Source organism: Corvus kubaryi, unplaced genomic scaffold, assembly GCF_017639235.1.
Source record: "Corvus kubaryi isolate FWS band 111438036 unplaced genomic scaffold, C.kubaryi_AGA036_p1.0 37172, whole genome shotgun sequence".
Classification (NCBI taxonomy): Eukaryota; Metazoa; Chordata; class Aves; order Passeriformes; family Corvidae; genus Corvus; species Corvus kubaryi.
The window spans coordinates 651,204-670,356 of record NW_024581047.1 but is presented as its reverse complement, the minus strand read 5'-3'; the positions used below and the strand labels follow the sequence as shown (position 1 = coordinate 670,356).

The 19,153-nt window shown below is 42.8% G+C and overlaps 1 protein-coding gene across 5 annotated transcripts in view; it reads right to left on the bottom strand.

Moving 5' to 3' along the window:
* The window catches only part of PEAK1 (pseudopodium enriched atypical kinase 1), a 110,178-nt gene that overhangs the window by 43,035 nt on the left and 47,990 nt on the right, over positions 1-19,153 (bottom strand). The window contains exon 3 of one of the 5 annotated variants that reach the window (XM_042021794.1): positions 2,327-2,417. The exons of the other annotated variants lie outside the window; for them this stretch is intronic. The gene's annotated coding sequence lies outside the window, so the exon portion shown is untranslated. The remainder of the gene's footprint in view (positions 1-2,326; positions 2,418-19,153) is intronic. 5 annotated transcript variants of the gene reach the window in all.

Sequence of the window (19,153 nt, the reverse complement as noted above, 5' to 3'; positions counted from 1 at the left end):
TCAGATTTGAGACAAATAAAATAATGTAATAGTATATTAAATGATCCGTCACATAAAGACGACAGACTGGGTGTTCCCATTTAGTGTCTATCTCAAAAAAAGGCAATAAACTCAATGCAGCATATTTACATCTCCAAAAAGAAAATGATTCCACATAAAATGCTTCCTGAAACAAGCTGGCACTGAGATCAAGGGGTCAATGGATTCAGAGGAACAACCACACATTTATACGTGGGATGAGCCACTGACAGTTCTATGAGGTGGGGTAAACCCAAAGCTCCCAATTTCAGTGCTTAAAAACAGCATTAACCATTTCAGTGGAGCAGAGGATTTGCTCATTAACAGATTGTTCTCGTGCTGTCCATTGGAGAAGTCTGGGCAGCAGGGACTGCTGGAGGCTGGGCCTGACTGCTTCTCCTCTTATCAGATCCTGCTCTTTACTTCCAGTGGGTTTAGTTTGATACAGCAAAACAACCAAATGGCGCAAGAACACTGATATCCCATCATCTCCCAGTGGTAAGGTCAGGCCTTTCTCTCCTCCTCCCACACCTTGTCACTCTTGTCCCAGACTTATAACTCAGTCCTGGATCATTCCTTGTCTTCTACCTTTTGTGACTTCATGATCATGTTTGATACTGGGCAGCGGGGGCCTCAGGCTGTCAGGTACCTGGGCCAAGGGACTGTGTCACACCAACAGGTCCTGCAGGGATCTGGACAAATCCACAGCAATACCCAAGGCAGGCAGTGGTAATTACCAAGGTAAGGAAGCCAGATGGAAGTCTTAGGAAAGATTAGTAGTTTGAAGCTCGTCACACCACAGGATAGAAAAATCAGGGTAAGGTTACAGAGGAATGATAGAGAAGGGATTTTTCTCTAAAACTAACCTCATCAATCTAACTTTTGAAGACACATACATTACTAGTTTATGGTGGAAAATATAAATAAAAATAAGCCCTATACTGCTAACTCATTCACTATGTGGTAGAGCAATGCCTGGAAAGGGCCTGAATCTTTGTAAAATCTCCAGTTTCCCATTCCACAGCAACCATCTCCTCCCACTGCCATCTGCTTGGTGCACTCATTTTGCCTTGTTCCTCACATCTATGATCAAAGACACATTCTAATTTGAGGGCCTCTTTGATAATCTTGAGAAACTAGCTACAGGTAATTTTTTGACCATCAAAGCTGGATCCAACAGCTTACTCTCACTCAGGCTACTCTTCTAATTAGGATGTCATTTATTCATCCCAATAAGCTACTTCACCAGGCAAGATGAATGTAAGAAATTTTAATCTGCAGTCATAAGCCAGAGCAATGAAATGAGTGATGAGCTCCAAGTCACAAGGTTAAAGATATTAATGTTTACTAGTGTTGAAGTTTACAGCAGATAATTTCTTTGCTTATTTTCCTTATGCTTTGCCTAAAATCCATCCCCATAAAATGGCAAGCCACCACTGATAAGAATGTTATTAGGGATAAAAAGCACCAGCATAGATGAAATTCAAAAAAGGAATTAGGAGGTACTGGCATTGGATGCTTTTAGCATACATAATGAGAATTGATTTTTTCCTTATTCTGATGATTAAGTGTTGTGCCTGCCAGTCCACAACACCCCAGTGTTCCAGGCACATCATGGGGGCTCTGTGTGCAGCCGTTTCCCTTCACAGTGACAGAAAAGGACTAACAGCCAAACCCAGGACATCTAACAGTCAGTAACCAGCTTCTAAGGCTACCAAAAGAGGCAAGATGTAGGGCAGGAAAAAAACCCCAACAAAACCCCAGTAATTTATTCTAGTTCCCAAAATCTGATTCCATACTTTAAAATAACCCACACACGGAAGAACTATGCAGTGAAGGCATCATTAAATATAATCAAGGACAGAATCAGAAAGGAAATACAACAGAAATCCTGTGTTAGTTTTTATCTTTACAGTCAATGACTGGTTTTTGCAGCTGGGGAATTTGCTCAATTTACTCCATGAGAGAAGAAATACCCTGCGTTTTCACAGACAGATGTTTAAACCTATCAAGTGTGTAAACCTCTATAATTTTTAGCCAGTGCTGTAAGTGGAGCAAAGGGGAAGCAGGAATTGCTTGCTGCTCCCAAGCAGGCTGATTCAGGCAGGAAGAACCTGCCCTGGGAGCCCATCTGCTCTGTGGGCAGCAGGAGCAGCCAGCTGCATCCGGCACCTAAAAACCAGAGGTGGCTTATCACAGAGCCACAGCAGCAGAGCCCAGCCTGGCACACCCCTGCAGCTGGTCCTGCCACCTCTGCCCAGCCAGGCTGTCCCACACTGGGCACTAATTAAGAGGCTGCTCATCATACCTGGGAACGCCAAGCTTGCAGCCCAGCCAGCGCTCACTCCTGGATCAGGACACAGCAGGAAACAACAAAGCTGAAGCACAGCAAATGAGCTCTAGCAAAGCAAAGAGAAAGAAAATCATCACCAACATTCAATTCTCTTTCTTTAGTTCCTCTTTACAGATAGAAATGTTTTCCTAAAGGAGCTGATTGCCAAACATAAATTTTGCTACTTGTGCTTGACAGAATCCTGAGAATGCAAATCTTTTTGTAGCCAGAAAAAACACAATGTCAATTTTCTACTCTTGTACTGCTGAGATGACTCAATACCAGTCCACAGGGGTCTGAAGGTAAAAGCAGAACCACACTCATCTGAATTCCTTGCCTTTCAAAATGAGATTTTTATGACAGAATACTTTATTAGCAAACAGGGCTGCTACAAGCCCACACCAGGAACCACACCAAGCCCAGGGCAATTACGTTTTGTCACTGCCATTCTGAGTGAAATGGGAAAGGCTGCTATTACCTGCTCTCTTGGAGGGTCTTGAGGGAGGTTTATTCCTGCCATGTGCAACACTGTGGCATTTGGAAGTAAATTGTTTATAATAAGAAGCAGTCTGAGACAATAGCCACATCAGCAGCATCAAGTTGCACAGCACCAGGAAAACTGCCCACTGCTCCTTGCTGAGGTCCTGGGTCTCTACAGACTGCTCAGGAGACAACACCATATTCCACTGCAAAAGGAAAACTGCTCAGGAATACAAATCAGGCTTCCTTGCTACTGCTTCACCACCACTCTGCAAACAAAGGTGAATTTTATGCCGGGTCTCCCCAGGATGGTCATAGAAGAGACTCCACACTCTCTGTAGTGCTTAACCTTGCAATTTATACAGGAAAAAAAGGAGGTAATGGCAGATTTCAAGGTTATGGGCTCAACCTTGGCTTAATTAGTCGTGGTGGCATATGTTATGTGATGGTTACATAAACAGGGGATGGGATCCCAACCAGTGGCCAATGGGTTGCCATGGTGACTGTGACAGCCATCAACGCTGCCGTTACTCATCGCTTTTGCCCCCATACTTCAGAAGCACTACTGGTTCTACTTTGCTATTTTAAAATCGAAATATGAATAAACTGAGCTCTCTAGCCTTCTCTGGAAAGAAAGCTGCCCAAACCTTTAACCACAAGTGACTTTTGTGAATTGTTAGCAGCATCCTTGGGCTGTTGCTCTCTCAAAGACAATGCAGTGTTTCTGAAGCTTCACACTGGGGACAAACACAACAGAACAAACCCTGCCACTCCTGAAATAGATCCCTCCACACATGGAGTCCAGGCACTGTCCTTTTCAGCCCAGACTGTTAGCCAGGACTCATGATAATGGTGTGCTCATGCCTTCCACAAGCTTTTGAGGATCTTCACTTCTCTCGGTGCAATCAGGCAAGCCTGGCCTGAACTCTTCTATTCCCAGTTTACAGTCATACATAACAAATAATATGTATTTCCTCCATCTTTTTTTTCCAGTATAGCCAGTGCATTTTTCTGCTTTCAAATCTCCTACTCTCCCTTTTTATATTTTCTTTCAGACTGTTCATAAAAAACCCTGACTAATTTTAGGACAAAGATTAATACAGAGCATCCTGCTCAGTAACAGCCTCCTACCTACCACCAGTTTCAGACCTGTCACCCATAGCCAGGCCTAACCCACAGAACATACACTGCATTTTCATCATTTTGGTTTCTCAGTAACAACACAGAAAAATGAAATTAAAACATACTAGATTTAAAAGTTAACTTAGCCTTTTGTATACTTGTTAACCAAGTTACCTATTTATACCTCACTAAAAATCCAGCATCTGCAAAGACGACGTAAAGAGGCACGAGGACGACAGGAAACATGGTTTTTCAAATACAATGAATTTGTGTTTTATTTTAAAGCTGTTTTAAAAAGCAAGCCTTTTGTTTGCAATAGTATCCAGCAGTTATTCGACAGAAAAACCAGTCTGAGTAATCTGAATAAAGATTAAATTCTAAATTTTTTGGATTTCAGTGATTTGCAGAAATAATTTTTGGCATAACCAGAAAATGAGTCACTACTAACTTCACCTTCTATGACTGTTTCAAGTACAAATCATTTCTCGTCTGACAATCACTCAGCTTTTAAAGTCAGCTGTTTTATAAAGCCTTTTGTTGAAACCTGGTATGTTAACAGGGATCCCAAAGCCTTAATTTTGAGAGAAATTGCAGTATGTCAAACTCAATAAAGGCAGAAGACTTGTGTTGGGATGCCAGAATGCAGTATGTAAAAAAAAAAAAAAAATCAAAAATGGTGAAGATTCAGTAACATGAGATTTATCAGCTGCCTGGATACAGGTATAGGACTGGCCTTCTTGGTTGCTTCCTACAGCAGTGCTGAGAAACTGAAGCAGATCTGCTCTGTGCTGTGCAGGTCTTCAAAATACATGTTAATACAAAAATTTTTGCTACATAAAAATATTTGTTTCTCCTTCCTTTCTTGAGAGAGCAAAGTAATTTCCTTACTTCCCTATGGTACTGCAGGAACAGGAAGAGTAAAGAGAAAAGTGGAGAGACAGGGGTTGTAAGGAGCAGTTCTGCACGACTTCCACTCACCTGTGGCTGTGCCAAAACAAGGTTTGGTTGGGTTCCAAGAGAAGCCCCTTCCCCTCCCCTCCCCTGTCAGGACGCAGGTGCCCAAGCAGCCACACTCCAGCCCAGCGCTGCTCCTGCTCTGCTGCCAGCCCCAGCCAGTGCCAAACACCAGGCAGCCCCAACACACTGCACTGCTGCTCCAGCCCAGAGCTCTTCCAAGGCTGAGATAATTCAACACACTTAACAAAAGGATGGGCCCATAATGCTAATTAGCATTGTGTAGTCAGGAGATAGACTGGAGCCTATAGCTCTAATGTCCTAAGTTAAATCTGTTCTCTCCACATAAAGACCGCTACATTAACCATGTCTTATTTTCCCATTTTTCTTTTCAGGGAGCCTGGATGAATTGTAATGCACATGGATAGACTGAAATGTTCAGCAGATGATTTTGCTTAAATCTCAAGTAAGACAAATGTGACGAGATCTTCAATCACTGTCCTGGGATGTGTGGGCGATGTATTACATTTTACAAGGAACAGCATTTGGAAAAATTCCGTTTTCACTCCTCAGCCACTGTACTCTTTTAATTACTTGCTAAACTTGGAGAAAGAAGAACTGGAAAGGAAAAGGGCAGAGGAGACTTCACCAAGATAATGAGATGGCTGCCTGCTGAAGTGAGGCAGCAGCATCATTAATGCCTGAGCTAAAGGAGGCAAAGGCAGATCCCTCACCCTGCCCAGTGCCTCCGTGTCAGCAATGGGGTGTCTGCAGTCACTGGTTTTCAGTAAGATATGAAGCTATAGCAGCAAGTTCCCTACTTGAGTGAGGGGCTTTGTTTCATAGGGTATGATGGAGGATTTCAGTCTGAGGCTCTGTAGAAGTAGTAAAATAAATTCTGCCTCAAATCTCCATGAACCTTTAATATGCCAGGATCCAGAGACAAATGAAAGTCTCTAAAGGTCCCTGGAACTTTACCACTTGATATGCTTATGCATTCCCTGGTGCACACTTCATTTTTACTAAAAATTCAGTGCAAAGAAATAAATTAGGAAGAGCTGTAATACTATTTTTTTTTTTAAACCAAATTTTGATCTCCCCTATGAAAACTGTGATTTGAAAACTCTTGTACTTATTATTGTCCAAGGACTACAGTTTTTTAATCTGTTTGGGTGGATTTGTTGAGATGCTCCACACCAATGTGGACAATACCTTTGTTTCCTTGTAGATGCAAACATGGGAGCATTATCCCAAAATCCAGCATCATGCCTGCTGCTAAACACACTCCAAGAGTTCTCAGGTGAGTACATACTTTTCCTACAGAGGTAACCAAGTTCTGACTCTCACATGCTCAGAGGTCATGCATCAGGTTCAACAGTTTTGCACAATTAAAGCACAACGGAGAGCATTATTTTCTTTCAATATTATTATTGTAATATTGAATGATAAATGTAATACCACAAGTGTACAGCTTTAATTGAAATGTAAACCAAACTGTTTGATAGTCTCCTTCAGTTGTCCTTTGCTACTTATGAAAATAATTCTAACAATTACTGTGCCCAAAAAATCTGAGAAGGAGATAAAAATCACTATCTGAAAGTTAAGTAGTAATTCAGGGGTTAAAGTCATATAAATAGTGCCTTCTTTAAAAATACACCTCTATAGTTTGCATACTGCTGTAGCAGAGAAGTACATATTAGACATATTTATAAACAAACACCCAATGGGAAGAAAATACAAGTATTAGATCTGTTGGGATATTCTGAGATATTCAGATTGAGAACTACAAAAGACATACACATCACAGGCAGAAAGCTAAAGTAAGTGTGACCAGATAAAAGGGGACTTAAAACTGAGAAAATATGATTACAAAAATTATACTATTAATGAATTCCAGGAAGAATAAACTTAGCCAGTTTTTTGAGTGAAAGATGTTAAACTCCAGATTGTTTAAAGCCATCCCATAGCAACCTGTCAGAACCTACTGGGGAGGATGTGCTAACACCCAGCCAGACCCTTCTGGACACCTGCTCTAGCAGACTCCACAGGAGATCACGGGCCTTTTCCCACAGCATTGGCTTTGGGAATGATTCCCATGCTGCCCTTGAGTGGGTCTGGTGTACCAGCCCTAGCACTGGGGGCATTTCACCACCCTGTTTGAGACGGTCACCACATCACACAGACCCACATATCATGTACAAAATTCCAACAGGTAACTTCCAATCCAGATAATGCACTCCAGCTTTTAAAGAAACACTGTAAGTCTTCAATCCATATAGTAACCTTGTGGACGTGAGAACATGCAATTTATGGCAATTACTTTATAAGGGAGAAGGAGAGAGGTTATAACAAGATTATGAGCAACGAACTTCCAAACCCAGTTCTAAAATTATCTTCAGCTTTAACAAATCACAACTCTAACCCCCTCTCCCTTCTGTTTATTCCTAAAGCCTTTCTTCTTTCTCCTCTTGTGCTTAATCTGATCTAAATTCTTTCAGGATGTCAAGGGGATAAATCTGCTATTAAGAGCTACTAGTTTCCATGTGCTTTTTAGAAGTGGGTGTGTGACAACACTCTGAGGCATTACACAGGCAATTAGGTATGCACAGGATGCCCTGCTCCACAGAGACAATACGCAGAGAAGTGGAGGTTAAAACACTTCTGCATTAACAGGAGGACCCTTCAAGTGCTTTGCAGAGTGTGCTCCAGGGCCACTCAATTGTCCCACAGTGTCAGTATTCCAAGCAGAAGACATTTAACTCTGTTCCTTCCGAGACCAAAGTATCAACACAGGAATAGGGTATTTATGCAATGCCAGTAGCAAGATTTCTACCTAGCAATTTTCTGCAACTTAAATGTAAATGATGCATGAAAAATGTGTTCTTATGAGGTATTAAACACAAGCCAAGTGCTTTAACAGAAAAGTAGGAAACACCCCAATGATCTCTGTGTTTTGTCATCATCAATGACTGCAGCCCCAAGGAGCCTCCAGCTCCTGCCAACCCAGTAGCAAATAAGGACTCAGTGCAGCTTCGAAGAAATTATGGTACTTTCTTATGTGCATTCAGAAAGAGACAGTCATGAAGCATTGCCTCGCTAAATGTTATGAAAGTTCTTATAAATATTCATGTGCAGCATTTGTACTCTGAGTATTTAATCATTTCTTTACATGAAAGGAACAGGGAGAAGGGGAGAGGAAGAAACTACTGTTTCTTCAATTCCAAAGAGATCAAGGCAACAGAAAAGGCAAACTTGTGCACAGGTGATCTATAAATTAATCAGCACCAAACCCAGAAACCTACAATAAAAGAGAATTTTTTCAGGTAGATTTTCTGTTTTCATTCCATCTAAAGCTACACGATAGTTTGCAGGTATTAAACTAATGATTTCTTTTCATCATTTGAATTACTTGAATTTTGATCCTTTGAATTTTTACATCATTGGCTTTTAAAAAAGAAGACTGATCTGTTGCTTCTGACATTTGCATGCAGACAGATTCAGCTGGCTGCACTCTGCACCTCAAAGCCCATTGTCCCAGGTAAACCCAACACCAGAGCAGGAGCCAAACATGGCTGCCTGGCTGGAGAGGCTTTGTGCCACTGGACACTCGATCCATCCCCTCACAGCTGCTGGGCACTAAAATAGCAAGACTGAAAGCCCTGTCAGCATCCTGTGCAAGCACTGCATGTTGAGCTCCATCCATTGCACACAGCCCTTGATCGAGCCTCTCAGACCTAAAGTTTATCAATACTGCTGAGAATGAATATAGATTTCTGTAATACATGCTGACAATACAAAAGCCTGTTCACAAGTGGCTTGTGCACAAAAGAGAAAAGATATTGCAAAACAGCTTTGACATCAAATTATACACCTAAGAGAAAAGCAAAGAGATGTGGAGCAACAACACCTGAACTGCTCAGAAATCACCCAGCAGAGACAGCAGTGAGGGCTCTTGCCTTGTGATGTGGCCTCCAAGCCAGACCAAGAAAGCCCCTGACATTCTTTTCCCTATCCTTCTGCACTGGGAACACCAATTCTTGCTGGAGACATGTGTTACACTCAGGCTTTGGGTACGAGTGCCTTTGCAGACACCACACTCTGGACGTACCTCCCATCCAGGATGCTGTAGCTCGAGGAAAAATTAACAACGTAAGATGTTTATTACTGCAGGCCCAGCTCCTTCACACATACCTTGGCTGGCAAGCAGACCTAGCTGGCTGAACAAGCTGGGACAGCAGCAATTACAGTGGAAAAAGCTTATTGCTACGGTGCTTCTGGTTCCCTATTGTATCAGTCAAGGCAGATTCCTGCCAGCTGTACCTGTCTCTGCTCTCAGGTGTATTGGACCAGTCTCAGTGGAGTCACTCCAGGCCCATACCATGTTTAGAATTACAAAGCAAAATGAAAAGTGGTGCTGCCTTTTGCTTCCCTCAGGAAAACTGCCTCTCGCAAATGGTTTTATCATTTTCATTATATCCTGTTTGATTTGCTTTACCATCTTGACTGGAACAATAGCTAAGACATAATAGAAAAAGATTTTTCCACAGGCTGGTTCTAATTACATTAAATCTCAAGTGAGATACGACATTTAAATAAGAAACAACAACTGCAGAGTCTGAGATAATGACATACCGAGATACCAGGCTTTTTGAGAGTGCCATTAAAATGATGCATGAAGCATTACAGTTAACTCCAATTGGATTTCAACATGAAAACCATTCCTTCTGTGGCACAGTGCTGCAAAGAGAGGTCAGCATTTACTGCACTCAATGTGCAACTCAACAATTAGGAACCATTATCCCCTATGCTGAAGTTGCAACACAGACACAGGCTTAAACTTCTGTATGAGGCGAGGCAGCTGGGAAGGCAGGGTCCCTGGGATTAATCACCTCATGAACCACAAAACAGAGCAGAAGAGGTTCTGAAGAGCTCCGGGATTTTGCTGCAAGTTGTACCTTTAACATTTTGTCATCATAACTGAATTCTCTTAAGTTTCCTGGAAAACATATCTTTAGATTGGCTGGAAACCACTGAAATATAGACATGCAAAATGGAGACTGTAGCTGTGTGTCCTACAAACACAGTAGAACCTGTCACAGTCCCACTGCTCATTTGTTTAACCTCAGAGGCACCGCACAGCTGTGCTGCCAACACTGGTGCTTATGGGGCCCTGCAGCAAAGTTCCCTGCTGGGAATCAAAACTGAGGGAAGGGAACTTCTGTGGGGAGAAAAGGACTTCAGTCTTTCCCTGTGCCTTCCTTTCCTTTGGCTACTAAGTGCTAACCCAGGCTAAAGGGAAGGAGAAGGGTTGGCCTGAGGGGATTGAGGGCACCCTCAGTCAGGTCACAGAAAACACTAAGTTGGGTGGGAGTGTTGATCTGCTGGAGGGCAGGACGGGCCAGATCCATGTGCCAAGGCCAGCTGTATGAGGTTAAACAGGGTGAAGTGCTGGGTCCTGTCCTCAGGTCACAACAACTCCCTGCAGTGCTACAAGGCTGGGGGCAGAGGGACTAGAAAGCTGCCCAGCAGAAAAGGACCTGGGCAGCAGCTGAACGCGAACCCAGGTGTGCCCAGGGGGACAAGAAGGCCGATGGCACCTGGGCTATTCCAGCAATGGTGTGGCAGCAGGACCAGGGCAGTGACCATCTGTCTGTGCTGGGCACTGCTGAGGCCACACCTCAGGTCCTGGGGTCAGATTTGGGCCCCTCACAACAAGGAAGACATGGAGGGGCTGGAGCGTGTCCAGAGGAGGGAATGGAGCTGGGGAAGGAGCTGGAGCACAAACGTGGTGAGGAGTGGCTGGGAGAGCTGGGGAAGCTCAGCCTGGAGGAAAGGAGGCTCAGGGGCACAACTCCAAGACAGGAGGGTACAGCCAGGTGGGCTTTGGACTCTGCTCCCAGGCAACAAGTGCCAGGACAAGAGGAAACCACAGTGATGAGCCACAAGCTGTGCCAAGGGAGGCTTAGGTTGGGTATTAGGGAAGATTTCTTCCCTGATAGGGCTGTCCAGCCCTGGCAGAGGCTACCCCGGGCAGTGGTAGAGTCACCATCCCCAGGGGGATTTAAAAGCTGTGTGGATGTGGCACTTGGGGACATGGGTCAGTGGTAGACCTGGCAGTGCTAGGTCAGTGGTTGGACTCAAGGATCATAAGGGTCTTTTTCAACCCTAACAATTTTCTGATTCTATAATGAGGGAGAAGAATTTACCAATTGCCCTTGCTCATAGCTTGTCACTAGGCTGAATAACATCAAACCATGGCTAAGTGCTTCTCTGCTGTATGGCTAGAGCTGAAGCCCGTCTGTACATACACAGTGGCTATCAGTTTCTTATCTGTCCAGCTGGTTTTGCATAGCTGTCATAGGCAAGTTTCAAGGAAATTAGCAAGATACTGAGGGGATTAAGACACTTTGTTTCAGTCAATAGACAGAATCTGTGATTCTAAATCCTATACTCAGAGAATATAAACTTTCACAGAAGCAGGTCAGTAAGTAAAGCATTCTTGTTGAAGTAGCAAAATATTGATTCTCTATTAATAATCAAGTGCACAAAAGAAAATTTACAAAGTTTATTTCAGCACACAAAATAAAATTATTTTCTTGAGTGTATATCCCACACTTCAGCCTTGCCCCACTGAAGTGCTCTGACACACAGATTGTCTGTGCTCACCCAGTGCCAGGGCACTGCAGGATGATGGCTCAGACACAGCTCAGTACTTGCAGTTCTATGACCACATGGCAAAAGCATTTGCTAAATGCAGCTCAGGTATCTGCACAGCCACTGCTGGAGATGCCTGTCTGGATAGAGCCAACCTGAATGGAAAATACACATGCAACTATTACTACTTATGACAATATTTAATTTGCATTAAATGAAGAAGGAATTTAACGGGTACACCTTTCTCTGTCAACTACTGTTTTGTTAACTTCCTTTAGGCACTTATGCTTATAAGACATTTGTAAGCTAAAATTAGATGGCCGTGCTCACCTTCATGTACCCTCACCACTTCTCCTGACACCTCTGAACAGCCCCAGCTTTCAAACTGCAGCAAATCCACCTGTGGGAGGGGAGGAAGGGTCGATGTCTGTCAGGTCAGGGAGCTGAGAGGGCTGATGAACATCAGCAGTGAGCACCAACACTCAGCCCAGAGGAACAAGGCTGTGAGGCCACAAGGGAGGCCATCGGAGCTCTGTCTCCCTCTGCTCCCCAAGAATTGTCAGTGGAGGTTTCAGCAGGTGAGGAGCAGCGGGTTTTGTGTAGCACCATGGCCTGAACAGATCCTGTTCTAAAGGTCTTGGGCTCACACTGACTGTCCCTTTTTCCCCCCAGTTCTTGGCATAGACCTTCCACACTGGATCCCACTGAAATGCCAACATGCAGTTTTACATGGAGACTACACAAAAGGCTGTTTCTTCCCCAAATAGAGGAATAATTTGAAAACTTGCCAGTCTTGCTCATGAGTTGGAATAGAGGCTGGTAACAAGAGGCTGCACAGGTCACGATGACCTGAGAACTGAAGGGAGCTGAGGAGTGTCTCCCAAAGTCAGAACATCCCTAGGATCCAATGCCAGCACTGCAGTGCTGGTAACTCCGCAGCATAAGGGCAAAACCCAGAGCCTGAATTCAACAAATGGGCTGTGATCTGTGGCACTTGCAGTGCTGTATCCCATGGCTCCTCATCAACTGTTCTGTCACATACACACCTGATTTGCCATCCAACTTCCTTCCTGCACAGGCTGGTGGTCTCTCATTAAGACCAAAATTTACAGAGCCGATTTCAGCTTTTATAGAACCCACTGTGCTTTCTAAAGATCCACCTTTTCTTCCAGTCAACTGAAATAACACTTTCTGTCTATGGCTCCTGGGGGTTGTTTTCCCTTTTTATTTTTTCTAAAATTTATTTAGAACTTGCAATGCCTATTTCTCAGCCAGACTGTCACAGATGTTAATGAGATTTATCTGCACAGTCTCTCTCACTATCTGCCCCCTTTCATTCCTTGACATACAAGTGCTTTTATGTTGCAGGAAATGAGGACAACAGAAAGCTGCAGATCCCATGAATGTAAAAATTGTCTTGAAGGCATGGAACAATCCAGCCCTAATTACAGCCAGCTGGAGCCTGCTCTCTTTGCACTGATACTTAGATAATTAACCGAATACTGACTGATGCAAGACTCAAGTATGTCACTACCACTCAGATATTCAAGGTTAATTTTTGTATCCATCACCAATATCAAGTGTAATGGATATTATCAGCTAAACTCTTGAAAATCAGTAACACAGAGTCATAGTCAGGCAAGGATTATTTCTCCTTCAATGAGCTTGGTGCCATCTTTCTTTAGCTGCATGTCTTTTTCATTAACAAGGCAACCTCATAAATTTTGATTTATTCAATACCTGTAAATTCACTCACTTAAAGGCCTAAACTTAAATACACTGAAACAACACTGATGTAATAAAATAAATCCCAAACTGTCCCAGTGGGCATTACTGGAGTAATACCTGTTTCTCATAGTATGGCATCTTTAAATTGGTGGGTGTGTGTATCCTCCTCAGTAAGCTTTACATGGATGTTGAAAGCAAACAGTACTATGCCAAAAATCAAATACCCTTATTTGACTGTCAGTGCATATATCTGAAACTATTACAGGCGAGGACAGCAGAGAGAGTGCTCAAGAAGTCTGAAATGTCTGTAAGTCAGAACTGTTGATGCACTTATCCTCCCGCATGCAACAACGCATGTTTAAATTGTGAGGTACCTGAACTGTGCTTTCAGCAGAAAACCTGAAAGAGGAAGTCAGTACCAACAAGAGAAAGTTGTGTGTCTTAGTTCCACTTTCAGCAGTGCTTTCCCTGAAAACAGGGATTTTTGGACAGATCCAATCCCTCTGACTGGTTTACAGCTGCACTGATAGGAGAAAACACGGTGTCACTGCTTGTTACCAAGTGGTACTTTTATTTTTAGTTGCTAATTCAAGAAATCACTGTGAAAAATTTGAAGTATTTTAACCTGGTAGAGATGTTCATAAGAACAGCAATACAGCACAGTAAAGGCACAATAAAAGAGAAACATAACTAATCAGTAATTGTTGGATCTTGGGTAGGGCTATACAGCAGATAACCAACATGCATCTCAGCTGCCAGCAGTGCTCTCAAAATATCTGGGTGGGGAGGCAGGAATCTAAAGAATCCGGAATAGGGATTCTTTTTATTTTGTATTTTATTTGTCCTTGCACCTTCTTATCTAGTAATGGAAAAATAAACAATCCCAGTTATGTTTGCACATGGCCTACCACACTCCTTCAGTAGGAAAAGTCTGAATTTTGTGAAATATCTTTGGAATGCCACTGTAATATAAATCACAAAGCACTGCCACCACAGTGCAAGTTAAAGTGTAACCTGCAGTTTTCCCCAAGAGAATACACAGAATTTATATCACCAGAAATGGAAAGCAACAGAACAAAAATAAAAGCTTAGCAAAGAAAGTAGGTTAACTCATAGAAAGAATGATCCATAAGACAAGGCTGAAAAAGAAAGCAAGGCAGGTATTTTTGGAAATATTTTGAAGTCTCTTTAAAGCCCTGCCTATTTGCCTGTGAAGTATTTCTGCTTAAAATATAGATATGCTAATGTTCATATTTAAGATAGAGATGATTGGGCTCAAAGAACTCCTGCTTTGGAAGAACAAAGGAAGAAAGACTGTGCACCATCAGCAGTTGGTTCTGAGTGCATTTTCTGAGTTATCCTGGGGAGAGTGAAGGAATCACAGAATCGTTAGGGTTGAAGGGGTCTCTGGAGGTCATCTAGTCCAACTCCAGGGAAATGGATGTTTGAGAGGAAAAGTTGCATTCTGGATAAATTGAAGAAACCTTCTGAATCTGAGAAGCCTTCAAAACTCCAATTATTTTGTGTTAAAGGGGGCATAAGAAGTGTTGCTGCAGCAACTCGCTGTATGAGGTGGGTGCTGTAGTACCCAAGGAAATCCAACACCGCCCAGAACCTGGGGACAGTGGGACTACCTGCACAGAAATGATTATTGCCTGCATCAGGTTCAAGTGTTGATTATATTTTTCACCTAGAAGTTCATAGTTTTCTTAATTAGCAGGATCTGAACTGTATGCAGGTTTTGGTTGTGGGGGTTTTTTTTTGGGGGGGGGTGGGGGGGGTGGTTTGTTTGGAAGAATGGGAATGTGTTTCTTGCCAAGGCCACATCACATAATAACAGACTAGAGAAAAATGAAAGGACCCAGTATAAAAAATACAATGTAATTATCACCAACTGAGCAACTGATAAAAGAAATGACAGAGTAAAATACACAAGTTGCACATGATGGAAATTCAGGGAGAGTGAATTTGTTACAAAAATGGAGCAAATGAAAAGAGGAGACCTCACCATAAGCAAAACCTCTCACCTCCCAATCACTGAAAATTCCCTGCTCCTGCAGTAAGCAACTGCCATCCCATCACAAAAGGAGCTACAAGACACCCAGCAGCAGAGCTGCTTGGATGTAACTTACAGGAGCATGTCCAAAATGAAGAGCGGGAGCCTCACACACTTAGAAGACGATTTTTCCATTCTGTCCTGTTTAGTTGAAATTTCCAGCCATCACACCAGCATGAGTTCAGCAAACACAGCATCAGCTGCCTTCTATCAGCTAAACTGACAAGGACAGTATTTTTAACACACCTGTGATGGGCAGATTTCAGAGATAAGTCTAAGTGAAAACAGAGACTATCACAAGCATGAAAAATCTGAACTGCCCTCTGGAAAGAAGTGCATATAGGGACACGGAATAAATATTATTAAGTTATTATTGCTTAGTCTGTCAATGTTTCCATTTTGAATCAGCCTTCAGCCATCAAAACCTCAGCTGGAGAAGTCTGGTTGAACCTGACAAATGAACAAGGCAGGTCTCAGGAAGAAAGAAGTCTTTTTTCCTTACCCCGCAACCCAAACACATCCAGACTTCAGTATCAGCTTTTTTTGAGATAAATATCCTCAATTTTGCATCTTTCTTTTGTACACATATAAGTGCAGCTAAAATGCTCCCCTATCTGTTCCCTGTTTTAGCACTCTAATTCCTTGATTCCTGCAACCCTGACAGGGAAGGCAGCTGGCCTGTTCCTCACAGGGAGCACACACAGCACAGTCCTCTGTGCCCAATGCTTCTCCAAACTACAAGCACACAGAAATTGATACAGCAATTGGAGTCTGGAAAACTGTTCAGGAATGCACAAAGGAAATGCACTATAGAAATGTAAGATCATCAAAAGAATGTTATTATGGTTATTATCCTAAAGAACCATCTAAGCCAGTAGCCCCTCCCTGCTCCTGCAGATACCTCGCTTTATCTACTGCTCCCATAGATCACAACAGGCTCCTCTTCAGTGCCAGTATTTTCTGCTCCTTCCTTGTTCTATGTGCCAAGCCAAAGAGAGGCAACAAAGGCTGGTGTTGTTCCTGGAAAAAAAGGGGTTCTGCAGGAGTCAGTGGGCAGTTTCCTTTCATGCACACACAGGATCGTGTTCTGTATGGTGAGGCAACCTATGCAAACACGTTCCTGGTGTGATGTCTTTTCAATGGAAAGCATCCCACGGAATGTGTGTGGGTCTTGCACGTGGGACACGAGCCTGAGAAGGGTTTCAGAAGAATCCTCTGTGATGGCAACTTGCTGTGTGGCTGCAGAGCCAGGCAGGCTGAGGTGTGTTAGCTACCCACAACCTCCCATTGTCCCTGGGAAGGTGGCGACTTCCTCTTCATAGAATCTTTCCCCTTATTTTGCTCTTCCTTCCTGATGATAAATGCATTTTCTATTATTCCAACCAATTCAACATTACTTTTAGAAATTTTATCACTCATTCAGATTTCAGTCAGTGAGTCAAGCGGAAAAAATGTATTCTCAAGCTGAGAGAAAACCCTCCCATTCAAAATCCCCAAGCCAAGAGCACCTCCCAGGCAACATCCTCCAGCTGTTCTCAGAAACAGAAAGAATATGTGCACTCAGTCAGTTCCCACCTAGACCACTCCAGAGCATCTCCAGCAGGAAGGAGATCTATCTGCCCAAAGCAGAAACCCATGGCTCTTCCCAGGCTACCCAGCTCACCCAGCACTTCTCTCAACTACAAAAACCCCTTCATGTTCAGCTGATTAACATCTTCCTGTGCCAGCAGGAGAATCTATCCCATAGCATTGTTCTCCCTGTTCCTGGGTCTCTGATTGTCACTTTTATCAGCTAAATAATAGTAATTTGAATGCAGAAACAATTATGGGAACCTGTTTCCTCAGCTGAAGCCCTTGTCCCCAGCAAATTTACAGTTGGTGCTGTTTTGTCAAAGGCTGGATGCATGAAGAAGTTGCTCTGCCAGGCAGGGATGTACAAGGAACAAACAAAACATCACTTTCCAATTTTTTAGAAATGTTTCCTCTAAAACAACAGTGGTTACAACCTGTTTGTATCTTCTCCTGACCTGCTGCATACAGACAAGCCAAAGTGGTGCATTTTCCTTAGTAAGAATGGGCAAGAGTTTGTGACTAGGACTGCTTTTTAACTTGTGCTGCTCATATTTCTAGCTCTAAAGTGGCCTACAGAAACCCCAAATCCCACTGAAGTGCTCCAGCTCCAAAACTTTTGCAAAACAGACATGAGAGCTGGAACTGTCTTTTTCTTGTTCTCATTAGACACGTGAGTGAATCAGATCTAAGGATCTGTGCACACCTTCAAAGAGAAAGGACTGCAGGACTGCAGGGAACAACAGAGAAAAGGCATTAACAAGAGTACAGTAAATCTGAAAACTTGAAAGAAGAAAAACATTTTTCTTTTAAGTTCTTTTTGAGCTTCATTTGTCACCACTGCAGACAGATGGAATCTGCAAGCCCTCCCTTCCTGCCAATGCAGCAGAAGACACTGACACAATATAGAAACAACCCTGGCAATAAACCAGACAACTCCTAAAGATGGGAACTCTGTGAGGGAAGAACCTGGCAGCCTTCTGAACACCTGATGCACTGGCTGAGCTCTAAGTTCTTGGTAGTGCTGGCCTGAGTGTGCTCTCACAAGAGAGAGACACAGGAGCCTTACTGTGGATTACAGACAGAACTGTGCCATTATTCTGCCCATTTTCTGAAATCCCACCCTTAACCTCACAGAAATTAGGACAAAATCCTTCTGGGGCACTGACTGTTCTCCCATTGAAGTTCTAACGCAGCCTACGATACGGGGGTGGAATGAATATCTTACCTGGACTGGTAAATAAGAACAGGTATATTTGTAAGGTTCAGAAATGCAGGTCTAATTTTTCTACCATTGGTCATATAGAACTACTGTCAGATCTGTTCACTCTCCCTCTAAAACACAGAGGGTAGAATAAGAAAGAAGCATTTCTAACAAAATCACAACACATAACAGATTTCCTTTGTTTTATTCATGGCAAATGAAAGAAATGTGGTGAGATGCTGTTTTTCATAGATGCAGTTACGTTACAGTTTTCAAACTAAGGCAGGTTCTATTCTGCTGGGGTTCTGTGAAGCTTTGAGGAGAGCATGAACACCTTTCACTCTCCTGTCTCAAAAGACATGGAAACATCATCTTGATGTGGTACCAAAGATGTGGTAATTCCCCTCTACCCTTCTTAAAGCTTCTGTTTTTAGTGGCCAGTTCTACATTGTTACAGAGGCACAGAGCCCAAAATAGGATAGCAAGAAAGAGCTGGGGGTCTTTCTGCTCCCAATTTAACTTTGAAAAGTAGCACAGTTTTGTATTCCTGACTAGTAAACTGACCCTAGGAAGACAGGCATAAAAGTATTTCAGATGTTTAATACCCAGTTATGAATGGCAGAGAAAAAGATAAGCAAATAAGAACAGCAAAGAAAAGAAGAAAATGGAAAAAGATTTTTGAGGAAATACTCAATGTCAGCAGAAACAAACAAACTTCCTAGTGTGCCATGTAAGTGTGTCTTCCCACATGTTTCAGGAGTCACATGAAGTACTTAAAATGTAACAAAAAACAGGGACAACAACAGCTTCTACAACCTGTTCCAAACTGCAGTTTGCTGGGCATTGGGTAGGAAGACAGTCAGTAGTGGAGAAACAGCAAAATCTCTTTTTGTTTTTCAAAGATGAAGAGATGGGATGAACCCACTGGAAGAAATTTCAACTACTGAATAAAGCACCAGATACTAAAATTCCAACTTTTTGCTAATGAATGAAGCTCACAAAATTGTATGTTTGGCTCTTGTAAGATTTCTCTATT